Source organism: Cetorhinus maximus, chromosome 25, assembly GCF_964194155.1.
Source record: "Cetorhinus maximus chromosome 25, sCetMax3.hap1.1, whole genome shotgun sequence".
NCBI lineage: Eukaryota > Metazoa > Chordata > Chondrichthyes > Lamniformes > Cetorhinidae > Cetorhinus > Cetorhinus maximus.
The window spans coordinates 20967243-20986518 of NC_135903.1; the positions used below are offsets into that span (position 1 = coordinate 20967243).

The 19276-nt window shown below is 44.6% G+C and overlaps 1 long non-coding RNA gene across 3 annotated transcripts in view; it reads right to left on the minus strand.

Moving 5' to 3' along the window:
• LOC144667737 (uncharacterized) overlaps positions 1–19013 on the minus strand; it is a 40050-nt gene extending 21037 nt beyond the window's left edge. For 2 of the 3 annotated variants that reach the window (XR_013573359.1, XR_013573361.1), the window contains exon 1: positions 3645–3872. This is a non-coding gene — a long non-coding RNA (uncharacterized LOC144667737). Of the gene's footprint in view, positions 1–3644; positions 3873–18868 lie in introns of those variants that run through there. The other variant, XR_013573360.1, reaches the window with a different exon arrangement.
• Positions 19014–19276: the final 263 nt, after the last annotated feature.

Genomic DNA, 19276 nt, shown 5'->3' on the forward strand with positions numbered 1-19276 from the left:
AATGAAAACATTTATTAACAAAATAAAAGATTTCAAGCACATGGGTAAGATTACAATTACTTACTACTATAACAAAACAAAGAACAAAGAACAAAGGAAAGTACAGCACAGGAACAGGCCCTTCGGCCCTCCAAGCCTGCGCCGATTATATTGCCCATCAACTAAAACATTTTGCACTTCCGGGGTCCATATCCCTCTATTCCCATCCTATTCATGTATTTGTCAAGCTGCCTCTTAAACACCACCATCGTACCTGCTTCCACCACCTCCTCTGGCAGCGAATTCTAGACACTCACTACCCTCTGGGTAAAAAACTTGCCCCGCACATCTCCTCTATAGTTTTCTCCTCTCACCTTAAATCTATGTCCCCTAGTAATTGACTCTTCCACCCTGGGAAAAAGCTTCTATCTACTCTGTCCATGCCACTCATAATTTTGTAAACTTCTATCAAGTCGCCCCTCAATCTCCATTGCTCTAGTGAGAACAATCCGAGTTTCTCCAACCTCTCCTCATAGATAATAACCTCCAGACCAGGCAGCATCCTGGTACACCTCCTCTGCACCCTCTCCAATGCCTCCATATCCTTCTGGTAATGTGGTGACCAGAATTGCACGCAATATTCCAAGTGTGGCCTAACCAAAGTTCTATACAGCTGCAGCATGACTTCCCAGCTTTTATACTCAATACCCCTGCCAATGAAGGCAAGCATGCCATATGCCTTCCTGACTACCTTATCCACCTGCATTGCCACTTTGTGACGTGTGGACCTGTACACCCAGATCCCTCTGCCCGTCAATGCACTTAAGGGTTCTGCCATTTACTGTATAATTCCTGCCTGTATTAGACCTTCCAAAATGCATTACCCCGCATTTGTCCGGATTAAACTCCATCTGCCATTTCTCCGCCCAAGTCTCCAACCGATCTATATCCCGTTGTATCCTTTGACAATCCTCTTCACTATCTGCAACTCCTCCAACCTTAGTGTCGTCTGCAAACTTACTAATTAGCCCAGTTACATTTTCCTCCAAATCATTTATGTATACCACAAACAGCAAAGGTCCCAGCACTGATCCCTGCAGAACTCCACTAGTCACAGCTCTCCATTCAGAAAAGCACCCTTCCACTGCTACCCTCTGTCTTCTATGACCAAGCCAATTCTGTATCCATCTTGCCAGATCACCTCTGATCCCGTGCGACTTTACCTTCTGTACCAGTCTGCCATGAGGAACCTTTTCAAAGGCCTCACTGAAATCCATGTATATAACACCCACTGCCCTTCCATCGTCGATCATCTTTGTCACTTCCTCGAAAAACTCGATCAAGTTAGTGAGACACGACCTCCCCTTCACAAAACCATGCTGCCTCTCACTAATACACCCATTTGCTTCCAAATGGTAGTTAATCCTGTCACAAAGGATCTTCTCCAATAATTTCCCTACCACTGACGTAAGGCTCACCGGCCTGTAATTTCCTGGATTATCCCTGCTACCCTTCTTAAACAATGGAACAACATTGGCCATTCTCCAGTCCTCCGGGACCTCACCCGTAGCCAGTGAGGATACAAAGATTTCTGTCAAGGCCCCAGCAACCTCCTCCCTTGCCTCCCTCAGTACTCTAGGGTAGATCCCATCTGGCCCTGAGGGCTTATCCACCCTAATATTAATTTTCACCTATTAATTTTCTGTCAAAGAAATCAGTCATAAATTCCATCTGGGAGCATGTCATGAAGCTACTAATGTAGATAATATTGTTGGAAAATATTTTTCTTTTAAAATAGAGGTTTAGTCAGTGGGTGTGTCTAAATTGGATTAAAGCCAGTTAGTCTGGGTGCTTTGAGGCGTACTAGTTTTGAGATGTAAGAGGTGGAGTGCATTTGCATTTTTGATTAGAGCATTCAAGAAATCTGGCACCTAGCTAGCAGAGACCAAGCAATGTTTATATTACTAATAAAATTGGTACTATGAAAGGGGTTTTATTGTTAGAAGGGGGGAGTTCAAAGAGAGTGGTGATAAAATAAGAATTTACATTCAATGAGATGTGCTGGATATAACCATTAGCAGTTTTTGTGTGTGCAGGGCAGAGGCAATGTAAGATCAAAGCAGCTGTAAGCCTACAACTGCATCCACAGGAATCAAAGTGAAAGGAACCTCATTTTGAGTTGGTAAGGTGAAAATGCTTTTCCTGGTGTCTGGTTAAACCTATGGGTGCTGTTGCCTTAATGGAGATTAGTTTGGGAATTTGTTAAAAGTTATGATAGTAATAATTTATAGCTATGTGTATATATTTAACTCGTGTAAATTAATAAAATGTTTCATTTAGTTTAATATAAAACTTCTCGAGAACTGGTGGCCTGATTCCTGAATTTAGAGTTGCATCTCAAACATACCACTTAAAAATATAGGTTATGACAGTTGTTTAAAGTTTCCCTCTGGGATTTTTAAATAACTCAACTTTACCAACTGCGGGGTCATAACAGAGCAGTTCATAATAAAATTATAGCTTTTATTAATAATTCCCAGAATATTTTGGGGGTTAAAGCTAACTTTTAATATATAAAAATTTGGAAGCTGCCTCAACAATGGCCTTTTTCAGCATTTTAGAAATCACGAGTGTTAGTTTAGGAAATGTATATTGAACAAATATTGCTGCAAACATTAACACTGCAATAAGCGCTTTAAGATAAGAACTTAACAAGGACTGGCTGCAAACAGGAAAAGCAATGAGTTTCACCAGAGTGCAAAAGGGGCCAGAGGTTGATCAGGAGAAGACATTGCAAAGATGGGGGGGACGAGGAAAGAGGAGCCCAATGATCTGAGGGCCTTTTAGGCTCAATTCTTCTTGCTTCTCTTCTGCTCTCAGAGCTCTCTCCAAGTACTGTTAGGACCTAGGCAAACCACCCCCCCTCCCCCCCAACACAACCCACTTTACTTTCCCCAGTGTTTCCCCAATCTAAGTTTCAAAAATATGGAAATATAAAGCTGGGATCACTGATCAAATAAGCTGTCAAATAATCCAAAAAATAAATGCTTCACAAATATCCTTAAGGGAAGGAAGCCTGCTTTCTTTACTTTGCCCACCAGCACCAGTAACTGGGGCTGGGCAATAAACATTGACTTTACTAAAAAGTCCCTTAACCCATGAATTTAAAACCCACGTTTTAAAAAGTTAGTCTGAAACTTAGGGACCTGCCTCGCAATTGGCCTAGTGACCCAGGTGGTGAAGCAATTGGACTTCTACTGGCCTAGAGGGAACAGCAATTGACCTCTTAATGCTCTGGGAGGTAAGGGAATTGGCCTCTTACTGATGCGGGGAGACACTGTAATTACAACCTTAAGGCAGCACATCAAGTTGCAATCTAACAGAATATGTTGCATGGTAGAATGCTCCCCTCCTTATACAAGTGTATCCTCCAGTCCACTATGAGCAACACCATGGGTACACAGGTAAATTCAGTTATTTAGGGACCAACGTGCACCATTTGTTTTCCCTTTGCATTTTTTGGTTACAGGTAGCACCTTGAATCTTTGGCAGGCTGACATCGAAAGGCCTCACGTGGTCAGGAGGGCCTGTGTATTCTTACCTGTCCTAGCTACTAAGGAGATTTTTCTGATGACTGTATTATAACCCTGCAGTGAAATACATACACATATACATCTCCATCCACATCTCCCGCTGTGATGACATCCCGTGTTGGGTGAAAAGCTATCGTATTTACAATTGCATCGAAGGTGATGTCTTCGGGAGTCTCTCTTACTCTGGCCTCTTTCACCTCCTCATCTTCAGAATGATCCTCATTTGTCAAGGCAAATTAATTATGAATTCCTAAAATTCATAATTAACCTGACTCCCAGTTGCACACCCCCTTTAAGGAAACTATCCAAAATAGATTTTAGATTTAAAACAAAAACGCAAGTTAACACAGTATCCACTTGACAGTGGAATTCCAAATGGCTTTCCCAAAACTTCAGTTACTTTACATTGCAGACTTATGAACACATGGCTGGAGAATTCTTGAAGGCTGTTTCACACACTCCTGTTAGATCTTATATGGCTTCCTCACATAACTTTTCATTCTCCTTTATATATGTTTCTCTCTCTTTAATATTGTTCTATTGTTCCATATGTCTTTGGAAATGTACCCTTCCCATAATATAAGAACTTTCATCTTGCCAATATTGTCAGTAACCTTTGGAAAAAGTAAACATACCCCTTAGCCTTGCTTATCTAGTTAGTTGTAAACAGACTGACATCCTTTTGAAATCTAAACAATCCATTCACTTATCTGAAAATGCAAATTTCCCTCACATCTTACATGCTAAGCCAGCATCCATGTATACTCATGAGCATTTCAAGTACATTTCTACACCTAGCTTCTTTTGATAATCCCAAGCTTGCAGTCTACCTGACTCCAAATGCAATTAAATCACACAGACAGACCCAACTATACTCCCAGCCATAAACTTACTTCACAATAAACCAGAAAAATATTATGAAAATTATTATACTTTCATAACTGGGAGCTTGCGAGGAAGGTACAGCAATAATCATGGGGGATTTTAATCTATATATAGACTGGAAAAATCAGATGGGCAAAGGTAGCATAAATGAGGAGTTCATAGAATGTTTTCTGGTTAGTTTCTTCGAACAGTATGTCCTGGAGCCAACTAGAGAGCAGGCTATACTAGACCAGGTATTGAGCAACAAGATAGGATTAATTGATAACCTCCTTGTGAAGGCATGCTTAGGTAGCAGCGATCATAATATGATTGAATTTTACATTAATTTTGAGGGAGAAATGAGTACATCCAAAACTAGTATTTTAAAATTTAACAAAAGCAATTATGAGGGCATGAAAGCAGAGCTAGCTAAAGTGAACTGGCAAATGAGGTTAAGGGATAGATCAATAGAACTTCAGTGGAAGACATTTAAAGGGATATTTCAGAATACACAGAATAAATATATTCCAATGAGAAAGAAAAATTCTAAGGGGAGGGCCCACCACCTGTGGTTAGCTAAAGAAGTTCAAGACAGTATCAAACTTAAATAAAAAACATATAATTCCGCAAAGACAGGTGGCAGGTCAGAAGATTGGAACGAATATAAAGAACAGCAAAGAATGACAAGAATATTAATAAGGAGGGACACATTAGAGTATGAGAGAAAGCTAGCTAGTAATATAGTGACAGTTTCTATAAATATTTTAATATGAAAAGAGTTAAAAAAAGTGAGCATTGGCCCTATAGAAAGTACGTCTGGGGAATTGATAATGGAAAGTAGGGAGGTGGCGGATGAATTAAACAGGTATTTTGCTTTGGTCTTCACTATAGCGGACACAAGTAACATCCCAGAAATAGCTGTAAATCAGGAAATGGAAGAGAGGGAGGAACTTGGAAAAATTACAATCACCAGGGAAGTGGTATTGAGCAAATTGTTGGTACTGCAGGCTGACAAATCCCCAGGTCCAGTTGGACTTCACCCTGAGATCTTGAAAGAAGGGGCTAGTGAGATAGTTGATGCACTGGTTTTAATTTTCCAAAATACCTTAGATTCAGGGAAAGTTCCATTAGATTGGAAAACAACAAATGTAACTCTATTATTCAAAAAGGGAGGGATACAGAAAGCAGGAAACTGGCCAGTTTGCCACATCTAACATAGGGAAAATGTTAGAAGCTGTTATTCAAGATGCTGTAGCAGGGCACTTAGAAAAATTCAAGGCAATCAGGCAGAGCCAACATGATTTTGTAAAAGGGAAATTATGCTTAACCAATTTATTGGAGTTCTTTGAAGGAGTCACATGTGCTGTGGATAAAGGAGAACCAATGGATGTACTGTACTTAGATTTCCAGAAGGCATTTGATAAAGTGCCACATCAAAGGTTATTGCAGAAAATAAAAGCTCATGGTGTAGGGGGTAATATATTGGCATGGAGAGAAGATTGGTTAGCTAACAGGAAGCAGAGAGTTGGCATAAATGAGCCTTTTTCTGAAACAAAAACAGAAAAAAGCTGGAAAAACTCAGCAGGTCTAACAGCATTGGTGCAGAGAAAGTCAAAGGAAATGTTTTGAGTCCGTATGACTTTGAAAAAAAGTCATACGGACTTGAAATGTTAACTCTGTCTTTCTCTCCACAGATGCTGTTAGACCTGCTGAGTTTTTCCAGTTTTTTTCTGTTTTTGTTTCAGATTTCCAGCATCTGCAGTATTTTGCTTTTATCTTGGGTCTTTTTCTGGTTGGCAGGATGTGACGAGTGGTGTGCCACAGTGATCAGTGCTGTGGCCTCAACCTTTTACAATTTATATAACTGACTTGGATGAAGGAATGGTTGCTAAATTTGCTGACTACGCAAAGATAGGAAAGTAAATTTTGAAGAGGATTTAAGGAGGCTACAAAGTGACATAGGTAGGCTAAGTGAGTGTGCAAAGATCTGGTAAATGGAGTATAATGTGGGCAAATGTGAAATTGTTCATTTTGGCAGGAAGAATTTTCAAAAAGCCTATTATCTAAATGGTGAGAGATTGAAGAGCTCTGAGATTCAGTGGGATCTGGGTGTCCTAGTGCATGAATCACAAAAGGTTAGTATGCAGGTACAGCAGATAATTAGGAAAGCTAATAGAATATTATCATTTATTGTGAGGGGAATTAATTACAAAAGTAGGGAGGTTATGTTTCAGTCGTACAGGTCATTGGAGAGACCACATCTGTAGTATTGTGTACAATATTGGTCTCCTTATTTAAAGAAAGATGTAAATGCATTAGAAGCAGTTCGGAGAAGATTTACTAGACTAACACCAGGAATAGATGGGTTGTCTTATGAGGAAAGGCTGGACAGGTTAGGCTTGTAGCCACTCGAATTTAGAAGAATAAGAGGTGACTTAATTGAAACCTTTAAGATCCTGAGGGGTCTTGACAGGGTGAATGTGGAGAGGATGTTTCGTCTTGTGGGAGAATCTAGAATTAGTAGTCACATTCAGATCAGCAATGATCTTATTGAATGGCAGAGGGGGCTTGAGGGGCTGAGTGACCTACTCCAGCTCCTAATTTGTATGTACGTATGTATGTTCGTATGTTAATTGCCCTGCCATTTCTTTGTTCTCCATTATAAATTCTCCCATCTTAGACTGTAAGGGACCTACATTTGGTTTCACTAATCTTTTTCTTTTTACATACTTATAGAAGCTTTTACAGTCCACTTTTATGTTCCTTGCAAGTTTACTCTCATACTCTATTTTTTCTCTCTTAATCAATCACTCTGCCCTCCTCTGCCGAATTCTAAACTGCTCCTTGTCCTCAGGCTTGCTACTTTTTCTCGCAACTTTATATGACTCCTTTTTGGATCTAATACTGTCCTTAATTTCTTTTGTTAGCCATGTTTGGGCCGCTTTTCCTGTTGTGTTTTGCACCAGAAAGGAATGTATAACTGTTGCAATGCATACATTTGTTCCTTAAATATTAACCATTGTCTATCCACTGTCATGCCTTTTAATGAAGTTCCCCAATCTATCTTAGCCAACTCACACCTCATACCTTTGAAGTTTCCTTTGTTAAGATTTAGGACCCTAGTTTCAGATCGGACTACGTCACTTTCCATTCTAATGAAGAATTGTATCATGTTATGGTCACTGTTTCCTAAAGTATGCCTCACAACAATATTATTAATTAAACCCTTCTCATTGCACAATACCAAATCTAGGATAGTCCATTCCCTAGTCGGTTCCTGGACATACTAGTCTAAAAAAAACATCTTGTGCACACTCCAGGAATTCATCCGCCACAGTATTATTGCTAATTTGGTTTGCCCAGTCCATATGTAGATTAAAGTCACCCATGACTGTAGCACCCGTGTTACATGCATCTCTAATTTCCTGTTTAATGCTGATCCCTTTCCTATCATTACTGTTTGGAGGTCTATAGGGAACTCCCACTATTGTTTTCTGCCCCTTGTTACTTCTGAGCTCCACCCAGACTGATTCTACATCTAGATTTTCTGAGCCAATATCCTCTCTCACTCTTGCACTGATTTCATTCTTAACCAACAATGCCTCGCCACCTCCTTTTCCTTTTTGCCTGCCCTTCCTAAATATCGAGCACCCTTGGATATTCAGTTCCTAGCCTTGGTCATCCTGCAGCCATGTCTCCGTAATTGCAATCATTTTGTACCTGTTTACATCTATTTGCGCTGTTAATTCATCCTCCTTATTGCAAATGCTTCGTTCATTCAGATACGGTGCCTTTAGACTTGTCTTTTTAACAGTTTTACACATTTTTTTGTACTATGGCCCTATTTGCTGTTAGCCCTTGTTTACTCTGCCATCCACTTTTACTTTCTACTTTTCTGTCTTTCATTCCTATCTTTGTTTCCCTCTCTTCTGCCTCTCCGCTCAGGCTCCCATCTCCTGCCACTCTAGTTTAAACCCTCCCCACAGTACTAGCGAATACACCTGTGAAGATATTGGTCCCTGACCTGCTGGGGTGCAACCTGTCCAACTTGTAGAGGTCCCATCTTCCCCAGGATCAGTCCCAATGCCTCAGGAATCTAAATCCCTCTCTCCTACACCTTCTGTCCAACCACACATTCATCTGGTCTATTTTTCTATTCCTGATCTTGCTAGCACGTGGCACTGAGAGTAATCCTAAGATTACTACCTTTGAGGTCCTGCTTTTTAATTTATTTCCTAGCTCCTTATATTCTGCTTTCAGGACTCCATCCCCCTTTCTACCTATGCCATTGGTACCGATATGGACCACAGCGTCTGGCTGTTCACCCTCCCCCTCAGAGTGTCCTGTCACTGCTCAGTGATATCCTTGACCCTGGCAGCAGGGAAGCAATATACCATCCTGGTGTCACATCTGCGGCCACAGAATTGTCTATCTATTCCCCTTACTGTAGAATTCCCTATCAAAGCATTCTCTCCCACTCTTTTTTGCCCCGCTTGTGCAGCTAGCCACCTGTGGTGCCATGGACTTGGCTCTTACTGCATTCCCCTGAGAAACCATCTCCCCCAGCAGCATCCAAATGGAAAAGCTGTTGGAGAGGGAGATGGACCCCGGAGACTCCTGCACTACCTGCACTAGTGCTTTTACTCTGTCTGGCGGTCACCTTTCTGCCTGTGCATGATTTAACGGCGATGTGACCACCTCACTGTACGTGCTATCCACGAAGATCTCATCCTTGCGGATGCTCCACAGTGACTCCAGGCGCAGCTCCAGCTCCAAAACATGGATTTCGAATAGCTGCAGCTGGAGACACTTACTGCACACATGCTCGCCCAGGACACTGAAAGTGTCCCTGACTTCCTGCATCGCACAGGAGGAGCATTCCATTTGGCCAAGCTGCCCTGCCATGTCTTACCCTTAAATTACTCCTTTTCCTTTATTTCCTCTACTTTAGAGAATATTAAGGACAGAATAAATACTTACCAGGTCCTACTTACCAAGGCCACCACTCTTCTTACTGAGGGGATGGTGAGTTTGGGAGGTGTGGGAACGAAGGTGTCTGGGGGGGTAGTGAGGATGGGAGGGGGGGTGAAATGAAAGTGTCGGGGGGTGAGCTTGGGAGGGGGGGGAATGAAGTCGTCATTCCCTCATCAGCGAACTCCCTCTCTAACCAAACTCCAACTGAAGCACTCTAATGCAGCCCAAAGCAGCACACCAGTGCAGACAAAAGCAGCAATGTAGATGGCTTGCTTTTATGCTGTCTGAATCTAGCTTCTGAAAACACCTTTATAATTTACTAGCTGTAGCTGCAGGCAGAGCCTGTATATCCCCTGTTTTAAAGCTGGACTGAAACTCACCTTCTCCCAACTCAAAGAACAACTTCTAGCTAGTCGCTAAATGAAAGGAAGATTAGATTTTAGATAGAAATTAACCCTTAAAAGACCCTCTCTCACCAAACTCCAACTGAAGCACTCAAATGCAGCCCAAAGCAACACGCCAGTGGAGACATAACTCCACTGTGAAGCAGCTCACGGAAGGCAGAAAGTCACCGTTGAGGGTCTGCTCGCAACGGATGATCATTGAGGTGGAGAGAAGGACCAGCTGTGTTTAGGAGAGGAAGATGTACCAGGGGTGGGAGAGGAAGGTCTAGGATCAACTGGAAGAGGAAGGTGTGTCAGGGTGGGGTGTGGGGGATGGTGAATTTGGGAGGTGCGGGAACAAAGGTGTCGGGTGGGGTAGTGAGGTTGGGAGGGGGGGGAATGAAGGTGTTGGGGGTGAGATTGGGTGGGGTGGGGTGGGGGGGGAATGAAGGCATCAGGGCCGGGAGGGGGGCAGGGAGTACAGAGTGAGGAGGGAGTAACGAGGGAAAAGATGCCAACTGGGGAGGTGGGTGTAAGATGGGAGGAAGGTGTAAGGGAAGGAGTTCAGAGGAGGGAAGGTGTCCAGAGAGGGAAGGAATAAGGGTGGAGGAAAAGGTAAGACTGGAGGAAGGAGTCCGGTGAGGGGAAGGAGTGAGGGTGACAGAAGAAGTAATGGTGGAGGAAGGAGTCAGGAAAGGGGAAGGACTAAGTGGGGGGGTGGAAACAGGGGGTGGGGGAAGGAGTTCCAAGAGGTGAATGAGTCCAGTGGGAGGAAGGATTCCGGAGAGGGGAAGGAGTAGGGGTAGAGGAATAAGTGAGGGTGGAGAAAGGAGTCACGAAGGGGGGAAGGACTAAGTGTGGGGGATGGAGTCAAGGGGTGGTGGGGGGAGGAGTTCAAAGGGCAGCAGGATTTCCATTAGGGGAAGGCTTTCCATTAGGGGAAGGAGTCCCAAGGGGGGGAAGGAGTTCCAAGGGGGGAGGGGGGTGGGGGGGTGGGGAGGAGTCCCAAGGTGGGGAGGAGTCCCAAGGGCGGAGGAGTCCCAAGGGGGGGAGGGGTTCCAAGAGGGGAAGGGGTTCCAAGAGGGGAAGGAGTCCCAAGGGGGGAAAGTGTTCCAAGAGGGGAAAGTGTTCCAAGGGGGGAAAGAGTTCCAAAGGAGGAAGGAGTCTGGAGGGGGGGATGTCCAGGTGAATGAGCGAGGGAGGTCCATGACTGCCTCCTGAGGAGCGAAATGAAGGTGGGCGTGGTAGGAGGGAATGGTGGAATGACTGAAGGCAGAGTAAGGCGGTAAGGTGGGAGGGTGAGGCTATGACGGTATCGGTAGAAGGAGCGGCTAGGATGGTAAATTAGGACTCTGAGGCAGACACGGACCCTGGGGGTGCGAAGGAGGAGGTCAGGGAGGTATATGTGGATTGGGGTGGGATTTTTGGGAAGGAAAGGAGCATGTACGTTCACCAGGACATCCCTGAAAGAGAAGGGTTGTGGCTGGTAGGTCACAATGGGGAGGTGGAAGGTGATGCCAGGGGGGTCAACAGTGATGGGGAAAAGGAAATGGGTGACTGGGGGAGGGGAAAGGACTGGGGTGGGTGTGGGGGGTGCTGATGAAAAATGTTCACAGAATCACAGAATTGCTACGGCGCAGAAGGAAACCATTTGGCCCACTGTGTCTGCACCAGCTCTCCGAATGAGCATTATCACTTAGTGCCATTCTCTTGCCTTTTCCCCATATCCTTGCATATTGTTTCTATTGAAGTAGTCATCTAATGCTGTCTTGAATGCCTCGATTGAACCTGCCTTCATCACACTTCCAGGCACTGAATTCCAGACTCGAACCACTTGCTAGTTGAAAAAGTTTTTTCTCACATCACATTTGCTTCTTTTGCAAACCACTTTAAATCTCTCGATCCTTTTACGAATGGGAACAGTTTCTCCTTATCTACTCTGTCCAGCCCCCTCATGATTTTGAACACCTCTATCAAATCTCCTCTTAGCCTTCTTCTCTCCAAGGAGACCAGTCCCAACCTCTCCAATCTATCTTCATAACTGAAGTTTCCCATCCCTGGAACCATTCTTGTAAATCTCTTCTGCGCTCTCTTCAATGTGTTCACATCTGTCCTATGTGAAGGATGTGGCGCCCAGAATTGTACACAATACTCCAGCTGAGGTCTAACTAGTGTCAGCATAACTTCCCTGTTCTTGTACTCTATGTCTCTAATAATGAAGCCCAGGATACTGTATGCGTTATTAACTGCTCTCTCCATCTGTCCTGCCACCTTCAATGATCTATGCACATATACACCCAGGTCCCTCTGCTCCTGCACCCCCTTAAGAATTGTACCCCCTATTTTATAATGCCTGTCCATGTTCTTCCTACCAAAATGCATCACTTCACACTTCTCCGCATTGAACTTCATGTGCCATCTATCAGCCCACTCCACCAACTTGTCTATGTCCTTTTGAAGTTCTATACTGTCCTCCTCACCGTTTACAGTGCTTCCAAGTTTTGGATCATCCGTAAACTTTGAAATTGTCTCCTGCACACTAAGATCTAGATCATTAATATATTTCAGGAAAAGCAAGGGCCCCAATACCAACCCCTTGGGAACTCCACTACGAACCTCCCTCCAGCCCAAAAAATATCCATTGACCATCACCCTCTGTTTCCTATTACTCCGCCAATTTTGTATTCATGCTGCTACTGTCCCTTTTATTCCATTACTTTCTTAAAAGTCTGTTGTGTGGCACTGTATTTAATGCCTTTTGAAAGCCCATGTACATCACATCAACAGCATTACCCTCATTAACCCTCTCTGCAAAAACCCCAGCAAGTTAGCTAAACACAATTTCCCCTTTAGAAATCCATGCTGGCTCTTCCTAATCAACTCACATTTTTCCATAATTGTTTCTAGAAGCTTCTCCACCACTGAAGTTAAACTGACTGGTCTGTAATCTTATCCTTACAACCTTTTTTGAACAAGGGCGTAATGTTTGCAATTCTCCAGCCCTCTGGCACCTCCCGAATCTAGGGAAGACTGAAAGATTATGGCCAGCCACCCTTAAATTTCCTCTTTTACTTCCTTCAATATCCTTGGATGGATCTCATCCGGTCCTGGTGCCCTGTCAACTTTAAGTACCGACAGCTTATCCAACACTTCCTCCTTTTCACTTTTGAACCCTTCTAGTTAAAGAGTTTCCTCCTCTGTCACCGTGGCCTCGGTAGCATCTGCTTCCTTGGTAAAGACAGGTGCAAAGTGTTCATTTAACACCTCAGCCATGCCCCCTGCCTCCATGTGTAAATCCCCTTTTTGGTCCCTAATCGGCCCTGCTCCTCCTTTTAACACTCTCTTACTATTTGTGTGCCGATAGAAGACTTTGGGATTCCCCTTTATGTTGGCTGCCAGTCTTTTCTCATAACTCCTCTTTGCTTCTCTTATTTGCTTTTTCACCTCCCCTCTGAACCTTCTGTATTCTGCTTGGTTCTCAATTGTATTTTCTACCTGACACTTGTCATAGGCACACTTTTTCTCCCTTATCTTAATTTCTATCTCCTTTTTCATCCAGGGAGCTCTGGATTTGTTTGCCCTACCTTTCCCTTTTGAGGGAATGTATCTTGACTGTGCCCAAACCATTTCTTCTTTGAAGGTAGCCCATTGTTCAGCTACAGTTTTTCCTCCCAACCTTTAGTTCCAGTCTATCCGGCCTTGCTCTGTTCTTGTCCCACTGAAGTCTCCTATCCCCAAGTTAATTATTCTTACTCTGGATTGCACATTGTTCTTTTCTACCATCATCCTAAACCTTACAATACAATGATTATCTTCTCCTAAATGTTCCGCCACTGACATTTGATCTACTTGGCCTACCTCATTTCCAAGAACCAGGTTCAACAGTGTGTCCTTTCTTGTTGACCTGGACACATACTGCTGTAGAAAATTCTCCTGGACACAATCTAGGAACTCTTGCCCCTCTCTGCCATTTACACTACCACTGTCCCAGTTTACATTCAGGTAATTAAAGTCCCCCATTATAACTACTCTATAATGTTTGCTCCCCTGTAATTTCCCTGCAGATTTGTTCCTCTACATCCTTCCCATGAGTGGCAGTCTATAGACTACACCGCGCAATGCAATTGCACCCCTTTTGTTCCTTAGCTCTAGCCAAATTGATTCTGTCCATGAACTTTCTGGGACATCCTGTTTCTCCAGGACTGCAATGCTCCCCTTAACCAATACCACCATCCATCCCTCCTTTTCTTCCTTTCCTATCTTTTCTGAACACCCTATACTCAGGAAAATTTAACAACCAGTCCTGCCCTTCCTTGAGCCAGGTCTCTGTTACCACCATAAGATCATATTTCCACATGGCAATCTGCGCTTCTAACTCCCCAATCTTATTTACTATACTCTGTGCATTCATACGCATGTACAGTAACCCTTATTTAGACTTTATAACTTTCTCCCTTACTCCGACTCCATCTATTAGCTTACTATTCTCTGTACTAGTGCTATCTGTCTCTCCCAGTATTTTGTGCACCCTGGTATTTCTTTCTAATATTCTCTTCTAGTTGCCACATCCCTGCCGAATTAGATTAAAGCCCTCCCAAAAACACTAGCAACACACCCTGCAATGAACTCAGTCCTGGCTCTGTTCAGGTGCAACCCGTCCAGCTTGTACAGGTGCCGTCTTCCCCAGACCCAGTGCCAGTGTCCCAGGAATCTAAAGCCCTCCCCACTACACCATCTTTCCAGCCACACAGTCATCTGCCTCATCTTCCTATTTCTGTACTCACTTGCACGCACCATGCTTGCTTAAATTGAAAGTGAAATGAGAGTCGTGGTGGGCGAGACCAGGTGCTGCATGGGAGTGTGATCCGTGGGTGGGCGGAGATGCAGCTCGGATGGTCAACTGAAAGCGAACCCCAGCAGGCAGCATTGAAAATGCTCAGGACATTGAGATGAGTGTCCTGCGGGAAGGATCACGTGCGTGGGAGAGTGCTTGCATGAGGCTCCGAAAGGCCTTACCACACACACACACACACACACACACTTCTCCCTCCAGTATCACTCATGGGCCGCTGCGTGCAGCTGATCTGCTATTGGGTTGGTGGTAGGGGTGGAAATGCAGTGGGAGGACTTGAGAAGCCTGTCAATGAAGCTGAAAGATACCTTTACACATTACTCAGTGAAAATGAATAGATTTTCAGATTGTAAAGTGACAAGATGTGTTCGTCCGTGCAACCAGTTGTGATCAGAATTTCTTAACTGTTGAACGCCTTAGAAGACTTTGAGGTGCTGCTCTGACACCCGTAGCAGGGATGGAGACATCCTGTGCTGTTGCCTCCGATAACTTCAGCCTGGGTCCTCTGGAGGGATGAGGGCCTTGGGGCTCCAGCTTGCTTTGGCTGTCCTCCTGTGGGCCGGCTGCACCCTCTACGGTGACAGAGGATGAGGTTGAGGGGGTCACAGGCAAAGGGGACCAGAAGGGAGGGGACAGCCTCTGAGATTCCTGAGTGGATGACCCGGGGTGACCAGCTGCTGCTCTCCCTCCCTTTGTGTGCCCGAGGTCCCCAGCCTGACTCTTTGAGGGGAAGGAGCACCTGGTGGGATGTCGCGGTGCCCCGTTTCTGTCTCGCATTGCCACTGCAGGAAGTCACCCATGGCTACCACGATGGAGTGTAGGTCTGCATGCGTCTCCATGTTCTGCTGGACCAGGGTCTACATAGCATCCATCATCCTCCCCATGGAGACCTCAATGTGGGGACATGTGGGTACCACTTCATCAAAGAGCAGGCAGACTCGCGTGCCACTCTGTTGAGGGCTTCCAACAACTCTGTGTGATGTTCCCCTGCCTTCTGCTGACTCTCTGCATTGAGTTGGAAGGCCGAATCCAGAGGCTCATCATCTGACTCGGACCTCACAGATGCCTCTTCCCAGGCAGTCTGAGTGCCGGGGAGCTCGACTGAACCTGCCTCCTCCTCCTCCTGTGGCACATGTCTGTACGGTGACCACCAGATTGTGAACCTGAGCTTGTTCTAGATCTAGGTCTTAAAGAAGTGTGTGTCTCTGCGCTGGTGGAGGGTGTGGATAAGCGCTGTGATGGATCTTCCAGGCTGCTTATTTCCAGCTCTTCAATGGCTGGAGGTGAGGACCTGGATGGAGCTGAGGGACTGGCTGGCTGAGGGTGTCGGTCGCTTGGCAGAGCTCCCTGTGAACCAAAGTAGAGATAATTACTTCGTGGCAGCAGAGTCAAAAGCGGGAGAGAGAGCACTCACAGTTGCATTGAGAGAGGTGGTGCTGGATCCTCGCGAGGCTGTTTGCCTCTGACCTCACCGTTGCAGCGGGCACAATTCACATCCTCACCAGTCAGAGCGATGGCACACTTCTCAAAGTGAGTGAGGGGTCTAATGTGGGCCACTCCACCCCCAGACTGGGACCTCTCCCTGTTGTTGTGAGCCAGCTTCTCCTGCATGAAAACAGATGGAGAGAGTGTGAGCAGGACACATGGCACTGCATGGAATGTTTGTGTGGTGAATGGAGCCATGGAGAGGATGAGGACGCGAGCTCCATGGGGATATGAGCCTGATGGAGATGTGAGGGTGTGTGTGAAAGTTAGTGGTGTTGTCCCTTGAAATGTGAGTTCCCTGTGGATGTGTGATGGGTTTGTAAGTGTTTGAGATGAGAGTGATGAGACGAGTGAGTTACCCTGGCAGAACAGATGAGACCATTCATCCTGTGGCGGCACTGGGTGGCTGTTCTCTTTTGCAGGGCATTGATGCTGACCACCACCTCCCATGCTGGATTGGTGACCTAGTTTGTTGATCTTCGCCCAGAGAAGGCTAGAGGACATCACGGCAGGCCTCCACTGCATCCAAAAGGAGCTCACAGGATGCATCATTAAACCGGGGGGTGGGGGCTGCAGCCTTCTTGCCTTTCGGGGCCATGTCCTGTGGGCAGTAGTCATGGACTGGATGCACTGAGAGGTGTGCCCACGGCTGCACTTTGAATAGCGTGTCCGGCGTGATGAAGTGGCGAGGTGATGGTGTAGCGGCCGAATGAGAGCCCGCCTGCCATGGAAACGGCGTGTTTCCTGGGAATGCATAATTAATGAGGCGGCATTGGGACAATATGGTGCCCGATATTTCAGGTCATGTTGTGTATCAAATCCTGCCAAAGACATGGGCATTGGAATACATTGAGCAGTCACTGAAAGGTAGCATGTGTAACACTGGTAACATTTTAAGCTGCGTTCCACATTTACTTTGGACAGGATTTTATGCCGATCAGGCGATATTTCGGTCGGCGGGCGCGGGCAGAAGTCGGAAGCACGCCTGCCAACAATTAATCCCATTAACGGAGCAATTGACTCCGATTTTTCATGGTCCGTCCATCCGTCCATCCAAGGGCGGGATGAGGTTTTCATTATTAAATAAAATAAAAATAAAAATAAAAAAAATATATGGGCAGCATTTTCATCATCTATATGTTCAGGTGCCTGATTGTGATGCTTGGACATTTTTTTTCTTGATTTTTAAAAAACTTTATTTCACGGTTTTCGGGTCTGCAGCCCCCCCCTCCCCCCGCCACCCCGAGGCAGCTCTCTGCCTTCAGGGAGCTTCCTCTCAGTGCTCGATCGTGCCCACGGAAACATCAGCGTCTTCCCTCCTCCCTCCCCCATTCCCGGCAGCACTGAGCATTTCAGCGCACGTTTCATGCCAGGCCGTTAATTGGCCAGCCAACGTGAAATCGCAGTCAGGGGCCGATCACGGTCGGTGGTCCGTCTCCTGACCGCTCCCGGGCCCGCTGATTGTGCCTGCCTGCCGAGCTGAAAATTCAGGCCTTGGAGTTTGTAAAATACTAACCATTACTCATTTTCAACCACCAGATGCTGCTGGAATAGTTTGTATAGTTATTAAGGTGTGCTATAGTGACACCTAATGACATTGTATGAGTACTGCAGCCAGGTAATTGTAAATAGGACTGAAAAGTGATGCGTGTTATTGAATTTTTAATTCCATCAGCTACTGTGGTGGGATTTGAACCCATGTCCCCAGAGCATTAGCCTGGGCCTCTAGCTTACTAGTCCAGTGACATTACCACTAGGCCATCATCTCCCGTGATGCGTGTTATTGCATCTAGCTGATTTTGATTCTCTAAAGAGCTAAATCAGGCCTGGTGAGTAGAGTACAAGTTGTTACTACAAATCTCTCACCATGCCTCTCTGCTTCCCTGTTGTCTTTGACAGTGTAAAGCAACATTCAGTCTTACAGCCAATTTCTCAACGAGAGAAAGAATTTGCATTTCTATAGTGCCTTTCACAATCTCAGAATGTCCCAAAGTGCTTTACACACAACAAAGTCATTTTAAAATGTAGTCACTTTTGTAATGTAGGGAAAGTGGCAATTTGTGTGTAGCAATGTCCCACAAACAGTATTGAAATTATATCCATTTGATTATAATCTGTTTTTATTGATGTCAGTTGAGAGATAAATGTTGGCCAGGACACAGGAGGAAAGTTCCCTGCTCTTCTTCGAATAGTGGTGTGGGATTGTTTATGTTTCCCTGAGAAGTCAGTTGGTTTAGCATCGTATCTGAAAGATGGCAGCTCTAACATCTTCAATATGGTGCTAAAGTGTCAGCCTGGAGCGGGACTCGAACCTGTAACTTTCTGACTGAGCGCTGCTACTGAGCTAGGGCTGGCATGCTGATGACATTTTAATATTAATATTGTGAAGGATTTGTTTTTGGGAAATTTGAATGACATTGAATTTTGGACATTCTTCCTCCTGAGTTATTTTTAAAAGTTTACAATATTAATTCGGAGTTGTGAATATGTCATTTAAGAAACCACGGGTCAAGGTAGATGTCCAGCAGGGAACAACTGTTTGGGAACAACAAAGAGATACTTTGCATATCTAAGTTAACAAAGAACTGCTGTTGCCAGGCTAAAGACTCTTACTGATTGGGTTAAAAACACCTAGCCTAGGAGACGTATTCCTTGAACATCTTAGTCTTTAAGACTTTCAGTCAGAGATTGTGGGCGTGCCTTAGAAACAGATTGCAAGAGAAAGATTCTCTCCTTACCTCTCTCTGCCCCACCTTTATGTGAAACTTTTCTCAGAAACATCTCAATGGTATAATTCATCTGTTTTTTTGAATGTCTGCAAAGTTGTGATAAGTAAGAGTCATCAATGACAGTTTCACCAACAAATCCATCTGAAAGAGTTTCCAGATCTATTGTGACCAGAATTCTGTTAGATCAACAACATTGAGACCTTTTCGAATTTTATTCTTTTAAAAGAAACTTTCCCACACTCCAGCCTCTGCAGGGGACTATTTGTTTTGTCCTGTTTTGTGTTTGTGTGTAACTATATGGGGGTTCGAATATCTGTGTTTTTTAAAAAGGGGAAAAATCATTATGCTTCTAAACTACAACTTGTATGTTAACCAGTTTATTAACTTTTTTAATAAGTAGTTTGTTTTATAATACAT